At 35.0% G+C, this 20580-nt stretch overlaps 1 protein-coding gene across 1 annotated transcript in view; it reads right to left on the bottom strand.

Moving 5' to 3' along the window:
- The window catches only part of pard3aa (par-3 family cell polarity regulator alpha, a), a 233055-nt gene that overhangs the window by 181680 nt on the left and 30795 nt on the right, over positions 1-20580 (bottom strand). The window lies entirely within an intron of this gene.

The raw sequence follows: 20580 nt of genomic DNA, 5'->3' as shown, positions 1-20580 counted from the left end.
ATCATTTAACCCTCATTCAAAATTAACCTTTAACCATTTAATATCTGATATACGCACATTTCTATGGTCTTTACATGGTCAAACTTTGCTGAAAAAACTGTCAGACATAATCTACCACATGCTTTCTGTTATCTGATTGATAGTTTATCCTTTTTAGCAAGTTTAATAGTGTAACTATTAAAAATAAAATTGAGGTGTTTTTTTTCTTCCTCCTTTGAGTATGAGCTTCATATTCTCACTCTGTCATAAAATAAAATAAATAAATAATTTCAATATTTTGTCTAAAGGTTCAATAAACTGTTCTACCAAAAAATAATGATAATAAATAAATAAATAAATCTGGCTATTATTCCATATGTCAGACTTTAAAATGTTAAATACTACTAAAAGATAATATTGCAAATAAATATATTAAATAATTCACTTTTATCATTTAAAATGATTGATTTTTGTTTTTATATATTTGTTTATTTTTAAGACAAAATAGCATAGAATTTAGCCATTTAACAGTTTTCGCCATCACAAGAAAGGACTGACTTCTGATCGGTATCAATCAGAATTGTATTATTGGTGCATCTCGAGAGGAATTTATGTGACCCTCGTCAATGGTCAATTTTTCTAAATTGAGATTTTTACATCATAAATAAGCTTTCCATTGATGTATTGTTTGTTAGGATAGGATATTTGGCTGAAATACAACTATTTGAAAATCTGTAATCTGAGGATGCAAAAAAATATACATATTGAGAAAATTGCCTTTAAAGTTGTCCAAATGAAGTTCTTAGCAACGCAAAAATTAAGTTTTAATACATTTATGGTAGGAAATCTACAAAATATATTAATAGAACATGATCTTTACCTAATTATCCTAATTGTTTTGGTATAAAAGAAAAATTTTATTTTTGACCCTTACAATGTATTTTTGCCTTTTGCTACTTAAGACTGGTTTTGTGGTACATGGTCACATATTATAGGCAGCCCAAGGCTTTGGTGTGAATGCAAATAATAATTTCTGACTTATTTATTCTTTATTTTACAAGATGTACATGTTCCTTGCTTCAACACACCTGCCTGGAAGTTTCTAGTTTGCCTAGTAAGACCTGGGTAATAACACGCTGGTTCAGGTGTGTTTAATTAGGGCTGGAGCTAAACTCTGCAAGACACCGGCCCTCAAGACACACAAGCTCAAAATAGATTTGAAAATTCAGCTTCGCATGTTTACACAAGTCGAAATGCAAACTAATCTTAAAACATCAGATGTGTTTTATAAACCTTACCAACAGAGTGAGACATAAATCAGTGTATTTTCTGTACAGTCAAATAAAGAAACAGCAATGCTTTCTCTGGCTCTCTGAAGGGCAACAAACACGCAGCAGAAATGTTAACAACACTTGGCGAGCAGGGAGGGCCTGAGGAGTACAGCATTAAACTTAAACGCATCTACTGGAGTTACTGCTTCCAGACGGGTGGATTTTCCGGATGAGAAAGGAGGCATGGAGTCATGGACAGATATAACCATCAGATAAACAAGGATAAAGTGGAAAGAGTACATATGGAATGCAAGGGATAAGGGGAAAGGACTGGAAACTCAAGCCTGGATTTCATGAAATGAATCCTGACTCATCTGGGTCGACGTTTCCCACATGCTGGGGACAGCAATCAGAGTTGAACGGGGGAGAGCAATTAACTCAACACCGGGCAGCAACACCCCAGTGTCACCAGCAGGCTAGCGGACTGGAATGAGGGCAGAAGTCCCTGGAGGAGTGCTAATCAGCTAACCAAATATTTCTGCTGAGCTATAAGCAGGCACCGCTCCCATAATGTAAATACCATAGATGCATTCCCTCAACGCTACAGTGACCTGGGCGGACATTTCGATGTGGTATAGTATAGTACCAAACGTTCACTATGTTTCAAGATGGAATCAAATGCATTTCATAGTCAACATGAATTGCAGTTTGCAATCCATCTTACTTTCATATTCAAGCGTATGTTCGGAAGTGAAAACGGATATTCATGAGGGAAAATATAGGGTGGAAATTTATTTAGGAACTGTGTATAAGGAATTGATTGGACTGTGACAAGGAGTTATATACCAGAATATAGTCAGACTAAATTAAAATTTGCTTGAAACAACACAATTTAAAAAGGTACCATTGTTAAGTTAAGGGTTAAGTTTTTTTCTGTCATAACTCGTAATCCACAAAACCTAAGTAACGTCATTGTAAAAGGAAAGTTGCTGATAAAAGACCACTAAGACAAACAAATCTGCAATTCCATTTGGTTTCAGGGGTGCAGAAACCACCTAAAAAAGTGGAAAATTATGAGACGAAACGCTCTGGTTTTTGTTTTGCTTGTTCTGTTGGTTTTGTTTTGCTCTGTTCTGTTTGTTTCATCTTGTTTAATTTCGTTCTGTTCCGTTCAATTTTATTGTTTTGTCCATTTTGTTTTGTTCATTTTGTTCTGTTTATTTTGTTGTGTTGTATTGTGTTCTGTTCTGTTTTGTTCAGATTGTTTTGTTCTTTTCACTTGGTCCTGTTCTGTTTTTTTGTTTTGTTTCTGTTCTGTTTGTTTTGTTCCACTCCATTCTGTTTGTTTTGTTATTTTCGCCTTGTTTTGTGTTCTATTGTGTTCTGTTTTGTTTTGTTCTGTTCTATTTTTTTTTTGTTCTTTTCACCTTGTTCTGTTCTGTTCTTTTCGTTTCATTTTGTTTTGTTCTGTTCTGTCCGTTCTGTTCATTTTGTTCTGTTTTGTTTTATTTTGTTAATTTGTTTTGTTGTGTTATTTTCTGTTTATTTTGTTACATTTTTTTCTGTTTTGTTCTATTTCTTTTGTTTTGTTTCTAGTCTGTTCTATTTGTTCGTTTTGTTCTGTTTCTGGTCTGTTCTATTTGTTTTGTTTTGTTCTGTTCACCTTGGTTTTTTTTTTTGTTCTGTTCTTTTCATTTTGTTTTGTTCTTTTCATTTCATTTTGTTTTGTTCTGTTCTGTCTGTTTAGTTTTGTTCTATTTCTGTTCTGTTCTGTTTTTTTTTTATTCTGTTCTGTTCATTTTGTTCAGCTTGTTTTGTTTTGTTAATTTGTTTAGTTGTGTTCTGTACTGTTTGTTCCATTTTCCTTCATTGTTCTTTTTCTGTTCTGTTCTATTTGTTTTGCTTGTTTAATTTTGTTTCATTCTATTCCGTTCTGTTCATTTTGTTCAGTTTGTATTTTTTTGTTAATTTGTTTTGTTGTGTTCTGTTCTGGTTTTTCCATTATCCGTTATTTAGTTTTGTTCTGTTCTGTTCTATTTGTTTTGCTTGTTCTGTTTGGTTCATTTCATTTTGTTTCCTTCTACTCCATTCTGTTCAGTTTGTATTGTTTTGTTGTGTTATGTTCTGTTTTTTCCGTTTTGATTCACTTAGTTTTGTTCTGTTCTGTTCCGTTCGTTTTGTTTTGTTCTGTTCATTTGGTTTTGTTATATTTTGTTTTATTCTGTTCCATCTGTTTTGTTTTGTTCTGTTTCTTTTCTGTTTATGTTCTGTTTTGTTTTGTTCCACTCTGTTCCGTTTGTTCTGTTCTGTTTGTTTTGTTTCTCAAAGATAAGCACAGGCTTCACTTTTCCCACGGCCTACAATAATATTCACAGCAGCATCTTCAACATTGTCCAAAACATCAGTTTGCAACTTTCCAATCTCCTGCCGTTTATTGTGCAGCACAGCAGCTCAAAAACTGTCTGAAGATTCAGTATGACCATGGGGTCCATCCTTGTGGTCTTACTGTTGATTGCTTATTGAATTGAAGACCCGATTCGAATAATCCCTTCCCCTCTGTGTTAGTCAAAACCACATGTTTGGATGCACAGAGGAGAAATAATGAAAGAGGGAGAGGTGGGAACATCCAACTGTACTGCTGACAAAACGAAAATCCACAGAGGAAGAGAACGAATACAAAGACAAATGTTAAGTTCAGACACACAGACGTTAGTTTAATGAGCAGATGTTGTAATTTGGAAGGAGATAATGTTTCAATCTGTTCAAAGTTTCTATTGCAAATGGTATTTTAGCCAGTATTTGGAGCGTGAAAGATAGGGAAAATGGAAAATACTGTATGATAGGAATATGTCACTGTTTAGCGTGAAATCATAAAATATCACATCAAACATGAAGGACAGCTTTCTTGTTAACTAGCTAGTTAAAGCAATGAATTATTAACATTTATTTTTGACATACTGTCTCTGAGGAATACCAAACATATTCACTTGGACTTACTAATGTAAAAACGATTGAGCAACATGTTTACAGTAATGAAAGCCAAGCAGGCAAGTGGAGCAGAAAGTTTAAAAGCAAAAATGTTAAAAGCATTCATATTAATTAGTAAAGCGAAATAAAAACGTTTTTTATTTGAATAGTCCAGTTGTATTGAATGTACTTTTGAGAAGAGACTGAGTTCAGAGTCCCTTAATGTTTCTTAAAAAAAAATAAAAAAAAAAATAAATAAAAATAAAAAATAAAACCGAGTCTAACATAGACCAAACTATTTTAGAATGTGGACTAAAATCGATCATTCTAATAAAACAGATAATACTATAAAATATTCATATAATACAACAATACTATAACACAAAATAATATAGTATAATAGTACAGTATTATTCAAAATGAAGCTAGAAGAATGTAGAAGGAGCTTTGAAGTTCCATTTCGCTCTTAAAATGGTTCCTTATTGGCACAGATGGTTCTTGAAAGAACCTTTAACGTTCCATTGAAACTTTCCATTCTACAAAAAGTTCTTTATAGTTGAAAAAAAAAAGGTCCTTTACACTAAGAAAAGTGTGGTTACTTTAAGAACTGTTCATTGAGAGGTTAGTTTTGGAGCCAAAAAAAATTTTCTTTACAGAATCAATGTGAAAAGCCTCATGCTATTAGAACAGATAATATAACTGAAATATATTCCTATAATACAATGATATAATACGATTATAATACACAAGATGCAATATACATCTCAGGTGTCGCCAGAATGTGACATTTCAGCTTAAAATACCCCACAGACCATTTATTATATTATTTTGAAAATGCCTATTTTAAGTGGAAGCAGAAACGCTGTTTTCTGAGTGCACACATCCGAAGCACGCGCACAGAAAGCGGCTGTTACGGCATGCAAGTATTAAACTAAGTTCTCTTTCAAGTCTTATTGCGCTTAAACTGTCCAATACACACAAGTTTATGTCTGTGAAGGTCACTGCATTTTAAAGTGCAATTAATATGTTAAGTGTGCATTTTCAATCACGTTTCGAGGGGGGTCCTCCAATAAAAATCGCGTTCTGGGGTATAAAATACATCCTTTTTTGGGGGGATCCCCGGTTAATTCGCATTCTAGAGGCTAAATATGACGTTATTGGTATTGCTTCAACCCACAACATTAAAAACAAAAGCGGACTAGGCAACACAGATGGTAGCGCTCGCTAAATTGCTCAAGTACTCCTCTCTGTGCCAATCACAACAGGTTTGACCAGTTGACCAATCAGAGCAGAGTTAGCTTATGAAAGGGAGGGATTTACAGACATTACACTCAAAGCTGGTTTGAACAAACCGTTTTGAATGAATAAATGTATATTCTGAGAAAATTACAATGTTTTCTGACCTTAGATGTATTTAAACCTGTTGTAGGGGTTTCCAATACAATATTAGGACACTTTAAAAAACCATATGACCCTCTCTTTAAAAAAAAAATAAGGTTCTTTATTAGAATCGTTGTTCCATGAAGAAATTTTAACATCCGCAGAATCTTTACATTGGTTCTTCAGAGTGGAAAAAGATTATTTAGGTTTTCAAACTAAGCATGGTTCTTCTATGGCATTGCTGTGAAACCCCCCTTTTATTTTTAAAAGTGTAGCTGTTTTGTTGTTAGAAATTGAGTGAAATACTTGAAAAGGATCAATCAATGGCAATGTGCTGTGTTATAATCTCACCAGCTGTCAACAGACAATAGATCCTGCTGAGCACGAAAAAATGCTGGTCCATTTTTGACACCATCTGTGCCAGCAAAGGCCATCTAATTGACTTTAGACTTGAGTGTATTTTAGTGCATTCACTGAAACACCAATTATATCCACAATTCATATGATCTTAGAGAGGAAATGCATAAAATCAGTCACAATTTTTATTCAAGCCACGTCTTCCAGCATCAACAATCACGACCAAAACTTCTCACAAAGAAGCTCAAAAAGAAAGAAAATATTTTCCTCATTCCGCAAAGTAAACACTAGTGGCAAATATGTTCTCGCTCCTCGGAGAGCGTCGGGGAGGAGAAAAAAGCCTTAAATCAACAAAACTAAATACAGTCTGTTTGCAGAGGAGTTCCTCTTCATACATTATTTCAACTGACAGACACAAATTTCTGCCAGATTGCAGTATTATGTTCCTCTGGTTCCAGCGAAGGAGAAACTTAAGCAGCGTGACTTGTTAAAACTCTCAACGTTGTTGAATCAATTCATCTTTCCCATGCAGTGAAACATCGACAAAAATAATAACCGCCGAATGGTCAAGGAAAAATGTTTCCTCAAGATCAAAGCAACGATTCGCGAGCCAAAAAAAGCACTCGGCTTAATGATCTTCTGGCCCCATTGTTTTTTTCTTAAACGTATCAGTAAAGATCTGGCCATAGGGTGAGTTCACCTATGATAGAGTGCTATAATAAAACGGGAGGGTTAGCGAGAAGTCTTAAACAAACAGCACTTAAGAGTTTCCCGGGCGAGACCTCAACTCCCAGGAAATTCCAGAGAGATCTGTATGGACTTTCTCATCTGCAACGGCTGCTTTATCTTACGTGGTTGACAATACGTGGGTTGAGTCACCTACTCTCACAATTTCTCCAGCTGCCAACTTAGTTTGCGAGAGATTCAATTAACAAGACGTTTTTCAAACCCAAGGTCGATGATCTCTAGAGTCCCGCTCTTCTCGAACCTGCTTCTTTTTTGCTTTTATTGAACACGGTGTTGCTCTCTCAACACGTGACATCCCAGCGGCCCTCATTGTTTCCCGGCTTGGCGTAGGTGGCGTGTGGTTTGCGAGGGAAACACAGCCTCCAGACATGAATCCAAAAGCACCATTCCTGAGACTCAGTGATGCCAGGATGAGCCCGAGGCTACGGCCGCCCAGACTCAACCACGCATGCAAATCAACTCTCCAATTTACTAACACTTGACAAGACGAGCAATGATATGTGACTGCTAGCCCACGCTAAGGACGCTTATACACCAGAGGAAGCTTTGTCAGGAAAGGAATGCATAAGATCTTTGGTAAAGAGAAGAGTCAGTATGGAATTAAGTGAGTGGGACTTCTGAAAGCACAACTGGACCCACCTACTGGAACTGAAGTTATATTCTCTCAACTTAGTCAGAAAATAAATATTTATTTAGTTAGTTGCAGAAGAAACATTTCTCATTTTAATTTTAAGTACTAAAATAACTGCAATTAAAAACTTAAATAATTGATAAATTAAAACAAAAAATAATAAACAATTAAAATGACAAAAAATATAATCTACTCTCAAAATATTAACAATATTAATAAAAAAGCAATACAATATATTGCATCAATTATACTAAAATATATTATAATAAAATGGCGTAAGTCAAGATGATATAAAAATAATACTAATTAAAAATAAATAAATAAATACAAATTACAAATTTAAAATCTACTCTCAAAATATAATATAGTAATATAATTTAATATATAAATTAAACCAAAATATATTGTAGCACTTTTAATTAATTATGAATTATACTAAAACATACTTTAGTACTTTGTAAAATGACTTAAAATGATCTTAAGTCAAGATTTCCATTCAAGATGACTTAAGAATATAATATAACACAATAAATTAGAGCAATTTTAATTAATCGATTATACTAAAATATAATTTAGTACATTTTAAAATGATCTTAAGTCAAGATTTTTAGTTAAGATGACTTAAAAATAATTTAAAATAAAGATTAATGTAATATAATATCATATATTAGTTATAGCAAAATGCCCTGTTGCATTTTTTATTAATTAAGTACTTTTTAAATGCCTTAAAATGATCTTAAGTCAAGATTTTCAGTCAAGATGACTTAAAAATGATTTAAAATAAAGAAATAAACAATAAATATATATTTTTTTTAAATCTACTCTAAAAAATATATAATATAAGATACCAAAATATATTGTAGCATCTTTAATTAATTAATTATACTTAAATATAATTTAGTTTTAAAATTATCTTAAGTCAAGATTTTGTCAAGATGACTTTTTTTTTTTTAAATAAATAAATATTTTAAATTAATAATACAACTAACAAAAATAAAATCTACTCTCAAAATATTAATATGATATAATTAGTGTTGTCAAATGAAAAAAAAAAACGAATTAATCGCACATTTTTTTTACTGAAATTAATAACAATTAATCCCACCTGACATTAAAGTTTTCAAATATACTTTTATATTGTAATAATTTTACATTTGATCTTCAAATTAATGTAATTTTATCTTTTTTTTTTTTTGACAGCACAAAATAAAACAAAATAAAATAATATAATATATTTTAAGATTAAAAAAAACGATCAAGTCAAAATAAAATAAGTATTAACTAAAAATCAAGATATGTCTTATTTTAATTCACCCCTCAACAACTTTTTATTTATTTATTATTTTATTTATTTACTAACTTCCCCTTTCTTTGAATAATTACATAAGTGTGATATCTAGAGCAGGAAAGTCTATAAATGAATAAACTCACATTACTCCAGATTTTTTATTTATTTTGTATTTTTTTTTTATCAATTTTAATGAATATTTTATTCTTGTTATGCCAAGCTATAAAATATTTGATCAGGTAGAAATTGTAAGTAAAATATATTTTACTTCATCCAGTAAACAACAAACAACTGGAAACTTCATGGGGAACATTATTGTGCACAGTTTCCTTGGAGTAAAAAATATTAAGAACTGATCAAAAGAAAAGCAGAACACTTTCAGCTCTCAACGGAAACTCAAAACACCTTAAGAGATGCGTCTACCCGAACTCAGTCTTGGACATGGACCATTTCCATTTAATCTGAGTGTGTTAAAAGGCTAATATGTCATTTTAATGGCAGGACTTGCATTCAAAACCACAGAAAGACGGAAACAAAGTTTTGGGAACTGGCAGAGTCGAGGATGAATAGAGAACGGGGCGTACCGCAATCTAATCACAGATCATTAGCAGATTAATGAGAGTCTGATTAAGCCGATCTCCGCTTCTGACCCTCATATGACTAGAAAAAAAGACGAAGTCTGTAGAAAACTTTCAAAGAGCGGCAGAGACATGCTCGCTATAAACTCTAATGAACTCCAGAGTTTTGACTTCTGACGCCTGTGCGTGTTTTTCTCAACACACAAGCACAAATTATGTGGGTGTTTTATTCTGACAGCACCATGGGAATCGGCAGAACGAAAGCGATCCCGCCTTAGTTTGTATTCACAAAGTTGATCCCACTGAAGTGAACGTCGCTTTGTAGTCGGCCTTTGAATTAAGGGCTTGAAATGCACCGTCCCCGTGAATGCAGATGACTGGGTGACATTGCTAATGATGCACTACGTGTCTCGGCTGAAGAGCTGAGCCAGGTGGTTAACAGACTGCCGGAGTTGACTTCGCGTGCTTGCGCTGAGGAGGACGAGGGGAAGGAGAAGCCAGAGGTGGAGACGTGCAACGATACCTCGATCAATGTTTTGGGAGAAAGAGAAAAGATCAATGAAAAACGTCAAGAGTGTTTGCAAGGTTAGCGCAGACGCTCTCGCAAAACAACTCTGAATCTGACCAACAACAACAATCATAGCAGACAAAACAAGACTGGTATCTGAGGAGGCTGAAACTGAAAATCAGTGTTGTTTACCTGTGTAAAAATCAACTGTGTGGGTCACTGTGAGGGTGTTTGCTACTCAAGACAAATTTATTTATACAGCACTTTTCACAGTTGAGTGTAACAGCGGCTGTTGAGTTTTTTCAGTGGCAATGGTGATGGAAAAAGTATTTTTTGAATAGGAATTTTAACAAAGTACTAAAAGCGTGAGACTACAAGATTGAAGTCTTAATATTTCAAGAAATGAAGTCGAAATTCCGAAAATAAAGTCATAAAATTATGATTAGTTATTAAATAATCAATTGCACATTTTTGAAGATTTGGTTAATAATATGGTGTCTCCTCACAGTTCTTTATGTGCACTGCCAGTATGTCCTTCCATAATTGGTGACGTAGTTGTTACGATTTGGTTTTGGACGCTTAATCCTAGTCATCTACAGGCCTGTCTAACAGGTTTTTCTGACCCGTTTCCACACATTATTTACACAACGAAAGGGCTATTGTGGCCTTACCGTAATGTATGTTCTTGTTAAAATGTCTTGTTTGCCAAAAGCTGGTCTTGCTTTATTTACTCTCCATAGGCAGGCGTATAAGAAGGAATTCTTATAAAGTCAAAATTATTAGAACAAAGTCAAAATGTTTTCAGAATAAAGTCGTTTCGAGAATAAAAGTCTTCTGAGAATGAAGTCAAAAATATGAGAATAAAGTTGTAATATTACGAGAATTAAGTCGAAATATTTTGAGAATAAAGTCAGTGTTTCGACAATAAAGTTGAAGTGTCATTTTGTTTTCAAATTTGTCAATTTGATTTGTCAATTGTGATTTGTTTTGCACTTCTCAGCCACTGTAGTGTACAAGACCGTGAACTTAATTGCTTTAGTGAGATAAAGAACTACAATCCAATGAACCATTGCAAATGACACTCAAATTAAACTTGATCACTCATTCGCTGTGCTTCACTGGAGTGGGCGGAGCTCAGGGCTCACTGTGACTCTGATTGGTGGATCTTCTCTGCAGCATCATGGGTAATGTAGTTTTTCACCATGAATTCTGCTGGTAAGCATGTTTACTTATAATATAAGTTGAAATAATGCAAACTATTTGCTTTAATAAAATCATATACCACCGAGTAAAAACCTCAGAGCTCACAGTAAGTCTGTCTTTAAAGATTTGTAAATTGTCATTAAAAATGAATATCCCTATGGAGAAAAAAATGGATCAAATAGAGATCAAAGCACCACAGTACAGATTGCAATCTATGATACCATCATGAAAACTGGTGTACAAAACCAGTCCCCAAAGGATGTTTTTTGTCACAGCTCATTAAATAATTGTTTTCCACTGTTTTACAGTGTAAAGGCTTACAATTACATTCATAATAAGCTTTAGATTAAACTGTGGCACTTTTACAGTTCTGTGACTAATAGTCTGAATTAGGCAGGTTTTCCGCCCACTCCGGTGTCAAGGCTACATCCCCGCATGTTCATTTGTGTTACTGTCGCTAATGGAGCAGGGTGGCGTGATGAAGAAATGACACAGCTAATAAACCACTGCTCCAATGCGCTCCCGAAAAGGCACTTCAATGACAAAGAGCAAAAAGTCACTTTGTGAAATGCCAAAGGCACGCAGCTTGATTGTAGTGGTTGGCTTCAGGACATTTGGTGTCTGGTTGGACGTCCGTTTGGCATGCTTGAGGGCTAGCCTGATTAGCATGAGGAGACGTGATGGTTGGATCTTCAGAGAGAAACTCTTACAATTGCAAAAAAAACAGAACACAAAACAGATGGGCAATCAGAAATGATCAGCCATGCATATCAGCGCACTGATTCTGCTCTTGTTATTAAAAGAAAGAAAGATGATGTCAAAGCCTTTGGACCAGAAGAGAGTGAGGTTCAGAGAAACAGTAAAGAGTTTTGAAATTAGGTGATGTAAGAATTAGCAGTACAAGCCTGGGTTATTATAGTTAATTAAAACTGTAACTGGAAGAAAAAACAGATTTTTATTGAGCAATCCACTATTTTGTACAGGGGTTAAAATGGCATTTTCACCTGAGATTTAGAGTCAAATTACAGGGGGATAAAAATTGCTTTAGAAAGATGGCAGCATCATAATGTTACATTTAGGTCTGTTAGTAAAATGTGTTAACTTTAAAAATCTTTGTTGCATAATGTTTCCATGGTGACCATTCACAAATGGGGAAACCGCATTTTTCTCAAGATTTTCTCCAACGTTTGCATGCCTGTAACTCAAGAAGTGTTACATATATCTTAATGCCCTTTTAGATACCGGGTCTTAACAAACTTTCCTTTTGCCATCTTTAATTTTAATGCCCTATGAGATTAATTTCCAGAGATATTGGAATTTCAATATGGCTCCAGGAGTAAATTGTTAAATTGTACACATTTTCAGTGGTCAAAAACCAAATGTGGGTCAGTTTCAAAACATATAATACTTATTATATTTTAAAGAGGAATGTCTGAAGAACAAATAATGTTGAAACTAGAGATGCATCTCGTTTCCTTCTGTTAAGACAACTGCATAGAGCATACCTGAGTGCCATAAATATTATTCACGTTCACGTGCCTATAAATCAAGAACTTTTAAAGATATTGCAATATGATTTTAGATTCTAGTTGTTAACAAACTTTTATTTTGGAATCTTAATTTTCAAGGCCCTACATCATTCAATCCCAGAAATATGGGGATCTCAACGAGGCTCCATGTCCAGATTGTTGAATATTACCCATTTTCTTTGGTAAAAAACAGATGTTTGTCACTTTGTATACAACTGACACTTGTTTTATTTAGAGAACATTGTCTGAAGAAGAAATAATGTTAAAATCTGATTAATATCTTGTTTCCATCCATCAAAACAATTGCATAGGACATACCTGTCTGAGTGCTAAAAGTGCACTGAAATGGTCAAGTTGAGGCACACTACCTTGCTCTCAGTAGTCTATTTAAACATGCAGTATTGTAACATCACTGAAACAAATCCCACACCTCATAGGGAAGTGTGGTTTCTTTTGCCGAACATTGTATTCACATTAACAGACCAAGATTTGCCTCACCTGGATTAATTAATAGAGTTTATGTTTCGTATTTGACATGTCACACTGTACAATCCTAATCCCTGGGTTACTGTTATTATTTACATGTTTGCATTGTAAACAGTAATGACTAGATAAACACAAAACTACATTTGGTTTTTGACCATTGAAAATGTGTGCAAAAATACTAAATTTGGGGCTGCACTGAGATCTCAATATCTCTGGGATTAAACCATACAGGGCCAAAATGAAGATTCCAAAAGAAAAGTTTCTTAAGAACCAGAAGCTAAAGTCATATTGAAATAACTTAATAAATACTATTTGAGTTACAGGCACACAAATTTTGGAAAAATAATATTTCTGGCACTTAGACAGGTATGTTCTATGCAATTGTTTTGATAGAGAGAAACAAGATACAATTCTAGTTTCAACATTATTTATTCTTCAGGCATTGTTTTTTTTAAATAAAATAAGTATTGGCTACATACAAAGTGACAAACATTTGGTTTTCAACCGCTAAAAATCAGTAATATTCAACAATCTCTACATGGAGCCTCATTGAGATCCTCATATCTCTGGGACTGAATAATGTAGGACCTTGACAATTAAGATTCCAAAAGAAAAGTGTATTAACAACTAGAATCTGAAATCGTATTGTCATATCTTTAATACTTATTGAGTTATAGGCACGTTAACTTTGGAAAAAGAATAGTTATGGCACTTAGGTATGTTGAATGCAGTTGTCTTGACAGAATGAAATGGGATGCATCTCTAGTTTCAACATTTTTTGTTCTTCAGACATTTCTCTTTTTTCTTTTTCTTCTTTTTTGCAAACTGACTCACATTGGCTTTTGACCACTGAAAATGTGTACATTTTATTGATTTTCTCCTGGAGCCATATGTGACCCTGGACCACAAAACCAGTCATAAGGTTAAATTTTACAAAACTGAGATGTATACATCATGTGAAAGCTCAATGAATAAGCTTTCTATTGATATATGGTTTGTTAGGAAAGGACAATATTTGGCCGAGATACATCTATATGAAAATCTGGAATCTGAGGGTGCAAAAAAATCAAAATGCTGAGAAAATCACCTTTAAAGTTCTTCAAATTAAGTTCTTAACAATGCATATTACTAATCAAAAATTACATTTTTATATATTTATAGTAGGAATTTTACAAAAAATCTTCATGGAACATGATCTTTACTTAATTTCCTAATGATTTTTGGCATAAAAGAAAAACCAATAATTTTGACCCATACAATGTATTTTTGGCTATTGCTACAAATATACCCCAGCGACTTAAGACTGGTTTTGTGGTCCAGGGTCACATATAGAAATTCCAAATAGGGCCTAAAAAAAGATACCAAAAGGAAGGTTTGTTAAGACCCAATGCATAAAAGGGTGTTAAGATATCTTTAATGCTTCTTGAGTTACAAGCATGCAAACTTTGAAGAAAGTGCTGTTTCCCCATTTTTTTAATGGTTACCATTGTCACATAATGCAATAAAGATTGCGTGAACAGTGAAGTGAACAGATCTTATGAATAGACTTACCAATCTCTGTGTAATGTTATGAGAATACGTGTTTCTTTTCTATATTTTTCCTGCATTGCACTGTGTTGCTTCTATTCTCTCTGTTTTTCTTATAGGTTGAATGACGCTGGGGTGTTGGCGTGTTATTGGGCGCTCGATTAAGGCGGAGTCTTTTTTAAGGAGGCCGGTTGCAAGCAGCCGGCGAGCTCATTGTTGGTGCGAACGTGTTTGAGTTCGGAGCTCCTGGATTCCTCATCCGGTCGGCGGCCAAACCAATGTTCAATACTAATGTTTTGTGGCTAAAAGTTAGCTTTTATACCTTGTTAACTTTATAGCACTCCTTGTGAAACAGAGCGAAGTGGTGTCCTGCCTTTTCCTTTCGTGTAAATCTGTTGGGCTTTGTTTTTGGTTAGGCAGTTAGGTAAGCTGGCTGTACTTTTTTTTTTTACGTAATCAGGTTACTTAGTTTCTTTTTTCTTTTTTTAGGTTCCTTTTGTTTGTTATGTTGGCCTGTGGCCACCCCGAAGAGATGCTCTCTATGTTTCACTTCTAATCTTTAATAAACATCACAATTTTGTATTGAACTTGTGTGCTTGTTTGGTCCCTGACCGGAGTGACTTGGGAATCCAGCACCACAACTTTATTATGCCCTTAACGTACCCTAGACACGGGGCGTAATAGTAAAAATAACATTATAATGCTGCCATCTTTCTGAATTCTAAAAATTACATTGGATGGCTAAAGTATACTTTGGTTTTTACTAACAACACAGAACCACATTATTAACCACAAAGCAACATCCTAATAGCACACAACACCCCAGGGTCACAACATGAACCGCTGACAACGTCTTCAGATATTGCAAACATCTAGCTAGAATGTGAAATGCTAGTCTTTCATTAATAACATTGGCATTGTGTGGAGTGTTCATGTCCCTACATGTCTTCCTAATGACTTCTACCAGACCACAGCAAGAGGAAGCAAGCGAGGGACGTGTCCCAGCGGCCAGCCACAAAACAAATTGATTATATAAACGCTGGCCTGCCCGCAGGTGTCTGCACTTTTCCCTGCAGGCAATCTCCTAATGGCTGAGGATCCGGTGTGTCATCGGCGTGATGGCGCACAGGCAGGGAAGCCCCTGTTAGCCGTCACTGCATTTATATACCGACCCGTCAGAGAGATTGCAGCGGCCATCAGGCTGGAACCTCCCGCGGTTTGTCTCTGGGGGACTGTAGCAATGGATAAACATAAAAAAACATATCTGAGGTTTTATTACAAAACAGCAGGGAGCTGCAAACCAGGTGGGTCATTTACTGTATGCCCTTTTTCAAAACTGCTGTTTTATCATGCTTTCTACCTGGTGTTTATTTCGGTGGGATGAACCCGAAGGGGTGCTTTTAAAGACACCGTTTACTCAAAAATAAAACTTCTGTGGTTACAAAACCAACATGGCTTTCTTTCTTCTGTGGAACACAAAAAGATAACACTTCACAGAATGTTTGTGCTGTTCTTTTCGATACAAAATAACACCATAAAATGTCACTTTCATGTATAGAAACTTTGTAACAATCATTTGCAAGCCATGAAAACAGGTGGCATTTGGCCTTAATAATATTAAAGTTGTAAATATGTATTTCAACACTGATAATAATCATAAATGCTTTGATTTTAATATATCATGCAATTCTGAGAAAAAAAGACAGAATAGCAAGAAAAAAGTCATAATTGTGAGTTTATATCCCACAATTCTTTGAAAAAAGTCAGAATTGCAAGAAAAATGTCTGAATTGCAAGAAAAAAAGGCAGTTTATATCCCACAAATCTGTGGAAAGTCAGAATTGTGAGTTTATCCCACAATTCTGAGAAAAAAAAGATACAAACTAACATTTGTGAGGAAAAAACAGAGTTTTTATCTAGCAATTCTGACTTTATTTCTCACAATTGCGAGAAAAAAAAAAGTCAGAATTGTTTGTTTATCACGCAATCCTGGAAAAAAAAGTCAGAATTGTGAAGTAAAATCATGCAATTCTGAGAAAAAAAGTCAGAGTTGTTAGTTTATATCCCACAAATGTCAAAATTGTGAGTTAATATCTGTGAAAAAAGTCAGAATTGCTAGATACAAACACATTTGCCAGGAAAAAAGAATTCAGTTTTTTATCTCGCAATTCTGACTTTATTTCTTACAACTGCGAGTTTATATCACACAATTCTGACTTTATAACTCGCAATTGAGAGTTCATATCTCACAATTCTGAGAAAAAAAGTCAGAATTGTGAGTTTATATCATGCAATTCTGAAAAAGTCAGAATTGTGAGTTTATATCATGCCATTCTAAAAAAAAAAAAAAGTCAGAATTACAAGTTTCTATCATGCAATTCTGAAAAAAAGTGTCAGAAATGGCAGTGTATTGCACACAGATGGAGACATTCAAAGAAATTTTAAAATCTTGTCCTTGCAGAAATCTATCATATGGCTTCTTTTTGCCCTGTGTGTGTTTACTATACATTATATTTGCATATTTGTAGTAATATCAACAAATACTCTTAGTCATTTCCATTGTTTGCAATTCAGCAATATGCCCAACTGACTTCCTACAATAAATAACATAATAATGAATGCAATGATGGCAGAACTGTCATTTCTCTGTGAACCTTCCACTTCAGCATGTAGTTGCATGAGATGGTTACATAAGCAACAAACAACTAAACAAGCGCCCCAGTGCATGATGGGATGCGCCGAGCAAGAGCTGAGAAGCAGACTCAGTAATGAGGGAGAGTGAAGGCGCTGGCGAGAAAGACATGGGGGTTGCTGTGGAGAGTTACTGAAGCTACGCTAAAGAGATCCAGGCCGTGCGATGGAGAGAGGCCGTGTGTCAGCCGGCGAGCCCCAGGGTAGAGCACCTGAACGCAGCACACTCCCCTACTAATGAGTGCTTGCCTCTCTGAGCCCACCAGGGACGTCCCATGCTCGACACACACTCCCTACACACTACAAACACTTTATAAATATCAGCCGGCGCTCCGAATGCACCGCAGAGAGCACCGAAAATAAATCAGACAGACCAATGGCGCGGCGCCATTAAGATTCAACACCAGCCGACAGTGTTGTAAAGCTTTAAAGTTTTCTTTCTCTCGACTTTTTGCAAGATTACACTTCGGTGTCAGGCAAGTCAGACGGACGCCTGATTCTGTGTAATTACAAGCAAATTACATTCATTACCATAATTTACATCTCATCACCAATCCAATTATTAGTTGCCCTGACCTCTACTGAAAGATTTTCTTTTTTTTTTTTTTTTTTTTAAATAATCAAACGTAGGGGAAGAGTTCTCGTTCCTCCTTCTTTTACTTCGCAGAAGAACAATCAATGCAAATTCGGAAAGACGGAAACTCTGAATGTCTGTGATTATATGCTTCGCCAGCCGAACTCGAGGATCGTTGCGTTGCTGCCGCAGCTGTGATTTTTTGTTATTGCTGGAGTAATACGCTCATCTCCATTCTCCCGGGGTCCCGGCAGGATTTTTAGACAATTTTTGGGGGGAAGTCATCAAGAACGGCTCTCGGTATTTATCTATCATCAATATAAGACAGCGAGAAAGACTGATGAAGAGAGCTGGTTATCCGTAATCAAGCTGGTCGCTGAGGGCAAACTGTGATTCAAAGGAGATTTGGAAACAGAATATGTCATATTCTCTTGGCATCATAAATGTCCTGTGGTGGAAAAAATTCTCGAAATATAAAATAAAAAATGTAATGTAAATGCAATTTATGAAATTATAATAAAACGGAACAGTTTCATTATACTGTAATTTCACATAAATTTTAAGCTTGAACCTTGCTGTGGATCCAAAAATAGAATACAAAGATTAGAGATATTCCAAAACCTAATGAACTACACTGTTGTCTATTGTCTAGATAGGCAGCTACAGTATCTCATAAAAGTGAGTACACCCCCTCAGATTTCAATCAGGTCGATCAACGAAGTTGAGCACTCGTTCTGTGTGTCAGGTGTAGAACCTGACTTCAAAAAACAGATGCATGAACCATACGCCGCACACTGCAACAAGTCGGTTTGTATAGGCGTTGTCCCAGAAGGAAGCCTCATCTGAAGCTGGCTCACAAGAAAGCCCGCAAACAGTTTGCTGAAGACAACCTGTCCAAGAGCATGAACTACTGTAACCATGTCCTGTGGTCTGATGAGACTATAAGATAAACTTGTTTGGCTCAGATGGTACCAAGACAATTGTGTCGTGCCTACAGTCAAGCATGGTGATGGTAGCATCATGGTCTGGGGCTGCATGAGTGCTGCTGGTACTGGGGAGCTGCAGTTCATTGAGGGAAACAAGGATTCCATTATGTACTGTACATTCTGAAGCAAAATATGATGCCTTCCCTCCAGAAACTAGGCCGAACGGCATTTTTTCAACATGATAACAAGCTCAAACACACCACCAAGATGACAACTGCCTTGCTGAGGAAGCTGAAGGTGATGGGAATGTCTCCGGACCTGAACCCTATTAAGCACCTGTGGGACATCCTCAATCGTAAGGAGGAGAAGCACTATGTGTCTAATGTCCAGCAGCTCTGTAATGAGAGGAGGAGGATCCCAGCAACAACCTGCGCAGCTCTGGTCAATTTCATACCCAGGATAATTAAGGCAATGCAGGGGATAGTAAATCTATACTGCTTATTGAGTATAATATATTCAAGTTTAATTTCGATAGTATTGTCCCTTGAGAAGATATACTAAAACGGTTGCTGAAATGTGAGGGGTGTACTCACTTTTGTGACATACTGTAGCTTTTAAGTCAACATCATAAAAAGTTACTTGAAAAGACATTTGCTCCAAATACTGGGTAAAAAAAGACCTTTTTAATTGGCTAAAACCACACTGAGACATCATATACTGAACAAAATATAAAAAATCGTATTTGTTGTGATGCATTCTGGGATTGAAGCATGCATACTGAATCTGGTCAAACTGAGGTGGATGATGCATGAGTTTGGAGCAGCCTTGGTGTTTGGAGTGCATTAAAATGCTGTTTTGGTTGGCAGCTCAATATGCTTTGGAACACAGCAGCTGGGTTTGTTTTTGTCAGTATCGACTAAAAGTAAACTTATAATGTTCTAAAGTGAACTTATATATGGGTCAAAGACAAGATGTTTTATATACACGGAAAGCATATTAAATGCAAGTAAAGTGTCTACTTTAATTTTTCAAAATACAGGTAAAATAACGTTCCATCATCATTCAGCGTAACAGATATATTTATGTAAAAATGAAACAGCATACTTATTCTGACCTGTACTTATTAAAATATCTAAAAGAATAAGTGACCATACTAAATTGTATTTTATTTATCTTATATTATCTTGCTGATGAATGGGTAAAACCTAGCAGTTAGAAGAAAAAGAACAATTAATTAGTATTAGTATTTTGAGGGGCTTAACTGTGATCCTTCAGTAGTCTTTTAATGTCATCTAATGATTTAAATATGTCTGACAAGACTTTTTAAGTCTATAAACTGCTGTTACACTGAATGACATTTTAGTGCCTTATGTAAATCATGGTAAAAATGTATGATAACAGAAAAACTAGGATACATTCTAATAATTGAAAACTTTTATTGTGTTGATGCTTTAAAAGTAATGCATTGCAATATTGTGTTACTCTAAAAAAGTAGCTTATTACATTACTTACTTTTTATAAAAAGTATTGTGTTATGTTACTCTTGCGTTACTTTTGTGTTACTTTTGAAATTTGGGGCAGGGTTTGCTTGTTTGTTTTTTTATATAAAAACTATTTTTAGCAAATGTAAAAGCCCTTTCACACCAAAAAGAGAAAAGCTGAAAGAAAAGTTAATTCATGTCTGTATAGTCGAATGCAGAAGAAGAAAACTCTTCAGCAATAAAAAAAATGTAATGAAGCACAAATGTTCATTTTTGCTTATTAGTATGGTTGAACTGGATCATTAAAGGTCAGCAGCAAAGACACTGGGTAATAAAATGGAATTAAATACATAAAAGATATTTGTGCCATTTAACATATTTAATTATTGCATGTTTGCGTCATATTCTGAGTTTGCATTTCACTTTTAATGAATATCAAATCTGTTTTTTTGCAAATG

The sequence above is a fragment of the Garra rufa genome, chromosome 24 (genome assembly GCF_049309525.1).
Source record: "Garra rufa chromosome 24, GarRuf1.0, whole genome shotgun sequence".
In the NCBI taxonomy this organism is placed as follows: domain Eukaryota; kingdom Metazoa; phylum Chordata; class Actinopteri; order Cypriniformes; family Cyprinidae; genus Garra; species Garra rufa.
This window is presented reverse-complemented; position numbering and strand designations above follow the sequence as displayed.